Here is a 6,398-nt window from a genome sequence, read left to right as displayed (position 1 = left end):
GGGCGAGCCCCACAGTCAGGACACGGGGCGGGCGAGCCCCACAGTCAGGACACGGGGCGGACGGGCCCATAGTCCGGACACTGGGCGGCCGCAGTCCGGATATAGGGCGGCCGGGCCCCACAGTCCAGGCTCGGGGCTAGACCCGGGATGGACGGGCCCCACAGTCCAAGCTTGGGGCGGGCGTGCCCCACAGACCGGAAACGGGGCTAGACCCGGGGCAGGCGGGACCCACAGTCTGGACAAGGGGCGGGCGGGACCCACAGTCAGGACACGGGGCGGGCGGGACCCACAGTCTGGACACGGGGCGGGCGGGACCCACAGTCTGGACACGGGGCGGGCGGGACCCACAGTCTGGACACGGGGCGGGCGGGACCCACAGTCTGGACACGGGGCGGGCGGGACCCACAGTCTGGACATGGGGCGGGCGAGCCCCACAGTCAGGACACGGGGCGGGCGGGACCCACAGTCAGGACACGGGGCGGGCGGGACCCACAGTCAGGACACGGGGCGGATGAGCTCCACAGTCTGGACACGGGGCGGGCGGGACCAACAGTCTGGACACTGGGCGGGCGAGCCCCACAGTCAGGACAAGGGGCGGGCGAGCCCCACAGTCAGGACACGGGGCGGGCGGGACCCACAGTCAGGACACGGGGCGGGCGGGCCCCACAGTCCAGGCTCGGGGCGGACGGGCCTCACAGTCCGGACACGGGGCTAGTCCCGGGGCAGGCGGCCCCACAGTCTGGACACGGGGCGGAGGAGCCCCACAGTCTGGACACGGGGCGGGCGAGCCCCACAGCCTGGACACGGGGCGGGCGAGCCCCGCAGTCTGGACACAGGGCGGGCGAGCCCCGCAGTCTGGACACGGGGCGGGCGAGCCCCACAGTCTGGACACGGGGCGGGCGAGCCCCACAGTCCGGACACGGGGCGGGCGGGACCCACAGTCCGGACAAGGGGCGGACGGGCCCCACAGTCCAGGCTCGGGGCGGACGGGCCTCACAGTCCGGACACGGGGCTAGTCCCTGGGCAGGCGGCCCCACAGTCCGGACACGGGGCGGATGAGCCCCACAGTCCGGACACGGGGCGGATGAGCCCCACAGTCCGGACACGGGGCGGGCGGGACCCACAGTCCGGACACGGGGCGGGCGGGACCCACAGTCTGGACACGGGGCGGGCGGGACCCACAGTCTGGACACGGGGCGGGCGGGACCCACAGTCTGGACACGGGGCGGGCGGGACCCACAGTCTGGACACGGGGCGGGCGGGACCCACAGTCTGGACACGGGGCGGGCGGGACCCACAGTCTGGACACGGGGCGGGCGGGACCCACAGTCTGGACACGGGGCGGGCGGGACCCACAGTCTGGACACGGGGCGGGCGGGACCCACAGTCTGGACACGGGGCGGGTGGGACCCACAGTCTGGACACGGGGCGGGCGGGACCCACAGTCAGGACACGGGGCGGGCGGGACCCACAGTCAGGACACGGGGCGGGCGGGCGGGCCCCACAGTCAGGACATTGGGCGGGCGGGCTCCACAGTCAGGATACAGGGCGGGCAGGCCCCACAGTCCGGACACTGAGCTAATCCCGGGGCAGGCAGCTTCACAGTCCAGACCTGGGGCTAGACCTGGGGCAGACGGCCCACAGTCCGGACACGGGGTGGACGGGCCCCACAGTCCGGACACGGAGCAGGCATGCCCCACAGTCCAGACCTGGGGCTAGACCCGGGGCAGGCGGCCCACAGTCCAGACCTGGGATTAGACCCGGGGCAGGCGGCCCACAGTCCAGACACGGGGTGGACGGGCCCCAGAGGCAACGCTTGGAGCGGACGGGCCCCACAGTCCAGACTCGGGGCGGACGGGCCCCACAGTCCAGGCCCCACAGTCCAGGCTCGGGGCGGGCGGGCCCATAGTTACGACACGGGGCGGGCGGGCCCCACAGTCCGTACACGGGGCTAGTCCCGGGGCAGGCGGCCCCACAGTCCGGACACGGGGTGGACGGGCCCCACAGTCCTGACATGGGGCGGACATGCCCCACAGTCCAGACCCGGGGCAGGCTTCTCCACAGTCCAGACTCGGGGCGAGCGGGGGGCCCCACAGTCCGTACCCGGGGCGGGCGGGGGGCCCCGCAGTCCGTACCCGGGGCTGGCTGGGGGCCCCACAGTCCAGACCTGGGGCTATACTCGGGGCGGGCGGGGGGCCCCACAGTCCAGACCTGGGGCTAGACCCGATGCAGGCGGCCCCACAGTCCGGACACGGGGCGGACGGGCCCATAGTCCGGACACTGGGCGGCCACAGTCCGGATATAGGGCGGCCGGGCCCCACAGTCCAGGCTCGGGGCTAGACCCGGGATGGACGGGCCCCACAGTCCAAGCTTGGGGCGGGCGTGCCCCACAGACCGGAAACGGGGCTAGACCCGGGGCAGGCGGCCCCAAAGTCCAGACACTGGGCGGATGAGCCCCACAGTCAGGACACGGGGCGGGCGAGCCCCACAGTCGGGACACGGGGCGGACGAGCCCCACAGTCAGAACACGGGGCGGGCGAGCCCCACAGTCAGAACACGGGGCGGGCGAGCCCCACAGTCTGGACACGGGGCGGGCGAGCCCCACAGTCTGGACACGGGGCTGGACACGGGGCGGGCGAGCCCCACAGTCTGGACACGGGGCGGGCGAGCCCCACAGTCTGGACACGGGGCGGGCGAGCCCCACAGTCTGGACACGGGGCGGGCGAGCCCCACAGTCTGGACACGGGGCGGGCGAGCCCCACAGTCTGGACACGGGGCGGGCGAGCCCCACAGTCTGGACACGGGGCGGGCGAGCCCCACAGTCTGGACACGGGGCGGGCGAGCCCCACAGTCAGGACACGGGGCGGGCGAGCCCCACAGTCTGGACACGGGGCGGGCGAGCCCCACAGTCTGGACACGGGGCGGGCGGGACCCACAGTCAGGACACGGGCGGGCGGGACCCACAGTCAGGACACGGGGCGGGCGGGACCCACAGTCAGGACACGGGGCGGGCGGGACCCACAGTCTGGACACGGGGCGGGCGAGCCCCACAGTCTGGACACGGGGCGGGCGAGCCCCACAGTCTGGACACGGGGCGGGCGAGCCCCACAGTCTGGACACGGGGCGGGCGAGCCCCACAGTCTGGACACGGGGCGGGCGAGCCCCACAGTCTGGACACGGGGCGGGCGGGACCCACAGTCTGGACACGGGGCGGGCGGGACCCACAGTCAGGACACGGGGCGGGCGGGACCCACAGTCAGGACACGGGGCGGGCGGGACCCACAGTCAGGACACGGGGCGGGCGGGACCCACAGTCAGGACACGGGGCGGGCGGGACCCACAGTCAGGACACGGGGCGGGCGGGACCCACAGTCCGGACACGGGGCGGGCGGGACCCACAGTCAGGACACGGGGCGGGCGGGACCCACAGTCAGGACACGGGGCGGGCGGGCCCCACAGTCAGGACACGGGGCGGGCCCCACAGTCAGGACATTGGGCGGGCGGGCTCCACAGTCAGGATACAGGGCGGGCAGGCCCCCCAGTCCGGACATTGAGCTAATCCCGGGGCAGGCGGCTTCACAGTCCAGACCTGGGGCTAGACCTGGGGCAGACGGCCCACAGTCCGGACACGGGGTGGACGGGCCCCACAGTCCGGACACGGAGCAGGCATGCCCCACAGTCCAGACCTGGGGCTAGACCCGGGGCAGGCGGCCCACAGTCCAGACCTGGGATTAGACCCGGGGCAGGCGGCCCACAGTCCAGACACGGGGTGGACGGGCCCCAGAGGCAACGCTTGGAGCGGACGGGCCCCACAGTCCAGACTCGGGGCGGACGGGCCCCACAGTCCAGGCTCGGGGCGGGCGGGCCCATAGTTACGACACGGGGCGGGCGGGCCCCACAGTCCGTACACGGGGCTAGTCCCGGGGCAGGCGGCCCCACAGTCCGGACACGGGGTGGACGGGCCCCACAGTCCTGACATGGGGCGGACATGCCCCACAGTCCAGACCCGGGGCAGGCTTCTCCACAGTCCAGACTCGGGGCGAGCGGGGGGCCCCACAGTCCGTACCCGGGGCGGGTGGGGGGCCCCGCAGTCCGTACCCGGGGCTGGCTGGGGGCCCCACAGTCCAGACCTGGGGCTATACTCGGGGCGGGCGGGGGGCCCCACAGTCCAGACCTGGGGCTAGACCCGATGCAGGCGGCCCCACAGTCCGGACACGGGGCGGATGGGCCCATAGTCCGGACACTGGGCGGCCACAGTCCGGATATAGGGCGGCCGGGCCCCACAGTCCAGGCTCGGGGCTAGACCCGGGATGGACGGGCCCCACAGTCCAAGCTTGGGGCGGGCGTGCCCCACAGACCGGAAACGGGGCTAGACCCGGGCCAGGCGGCCCCAAAGTCCAGACACTGGGCGGATGAGCCCCACAGTCGGGACACGGGGCGGACGAGCCCCACAGTCAGGACGCGGGGCGGGCGAGCCCCACAGTCTGGACGCGGGGCGGGCGAGCCCCACAGTCTGGACGCGGGGCGGGCGAGCCCCACAGTCAGGACACGGGCGGGCGGGACCCACAGTCAGGACACGGGGCGGGCGGGACCCACAGTCAGGACACGGGGCGGGCGGGACCCACAGTCTGAACACGGGGCGGGCGGGACCCACAGTCTGGACACGGGGCGGGCGGGACCCACAGTCAGGACACGGGGCGGGCGGGACCCACAGTCAGGACACGGGGCGGGCGGGACCCACAGTCAGGACACGGGGCGGGCGGGACCCACAGTCAGGACACGGGGCGGGCGGGCCCCACAGTCAGGACACGGGGCGGGCCCCACAGTCAGGACATTGGGCGGGCGGGCTCCACAGTCAGGATACAGGGCGGGCAGGCCCCCCAGTCCGGACATTGAGCTAATCCCGGGGCAGGCGGCTTCACAGTCCAGACCTGGGGCTAGACCTGGGGCAGACGGCCCACAGTCCGGACACGGGGTGGACGGGCCCCACAGTCCGGACACGGAGCAGGCATGCCCCACAGTCCAGACCTGGGGCTAGACCCGGGGCAGGCGGCCCACAGTCCAGACCTGGGGTTAGACCCGGGGCAGGCGGCCCACAGTCCGGACATGGGGTGGACGGGCCCCACAGTCCACGCTTGGAGCGGACGGACCCCACAGTCCAGACTCGTGGCGGACGGGCCCCACAGTCCAGGGGCGGGCGGGCCCATAGTTACGACACGGGGCGGGCCCCACAGTCCATACACGGGGCTAGTCCCGGGGCAGGCGGCCCCACAGTCCGGACACGGGGTGGACGGGCCCCACAGTCCGGACACGGGGCGGCCATAGTACGGACATAGGGCGGGCGGGCCCCACAGTCAGGACACGGGGCCCACAGTCAGGACACGGGGCGGACGGGCTCCACAGTCAGGACACGCGGCAGGCGGGCCCCACAGTCCGGACACTGAGCTAATCCCGGGGCAGGCGGCTTCACATTCCAGACCTGGGGCTAGACCTGGGGCAGACGGCCCACAGTCTGGACACGGGGTGGACGGGCCCCACAGTCCGGACACGGAGCAGGCATGCCCCACAGTCCAGACCTGGGGCTAGACCCGGAGCACGCGGCCCACAGTCCGGACACGGGGTGGACGGTCCCCACAGTCCGGACACGGGGGGAGCCACAGTCCGGACATATGGCGGACGGGCCCCACAGTCCAGGCTCGGGGCGGACTGGCCCCACAGTCCGGACACGGGGCTAGTCCCGGGGCAGGCGGCCCCACAGTCCAGACCTGAGGCTAGACCCGGGGCAGGCGGCCCCATAGTCCAGACACGGGGTGGACGGGCCCCACAGTCCTGACATGGGGCGAACATGCCCCACAGTCCAGACCCGGGGCAGGCGGCCCCACAGTCCAGACTCGGGGCGAGCGGGGGGCCCCACAGTCCGTACCCGGGGCGGGCGGGGGGCCCCACAGTCCAGGCTCTGGGCGGACGGGCCCCACAGTCCAGGCTCTGGGCGGACGGGCCCCACAGTCCAGGCTCTGGGCGGACGGGCCCCACAGTCCAGGCTCTGGGCGGACGGGCCCCACAGTCCAGGCTCGGGGCGGACGGGCCCCACAGTCCAGGCTCGGGGCGGACGGGCCCCACAGTCCAGACCTGAGGCTAAACCAGGGGCAGGCGGCCCCACAGTCCAGACACGGGGTGGACGGGCCCCACAGTCCTGACATGGGGCGGACATGCCCCACAGTCCAGACCCGGGGCAGGCTTCCCCACAGTCCAGACTCGGGGCGAGCGGTGGGCCCCACAGTCCGTACCCGGGGCAGGTGGGGGGCCCCACAGTCCGTACCCGGGGCTGGCTGGGGGCCCCACAGTCCAGACCTGGGGCTAGACTCGGGGCGGGCGGGGGGCCCCACAGTCCAGACCAC

This window comes from Phyllobates terribilis, unplaced genomic scaffold, assembly GCF_046119375.1.
Source record: "Phyllobates terribilis strain yellow unplaced genomic scaffold, ASM4611937v1 Scaffold_254__1_contigs__length_2825407, whole genome shotgun sequence".
Lineage (NCBI taxonomy): Eukaryota > Metazoa > Chordata > Amphibia > Anura > Dendrobatidae > Phyllobates > Phyllobates terribilis.
Note: the sequence above shows the minus strand (reverse complement) of the source record.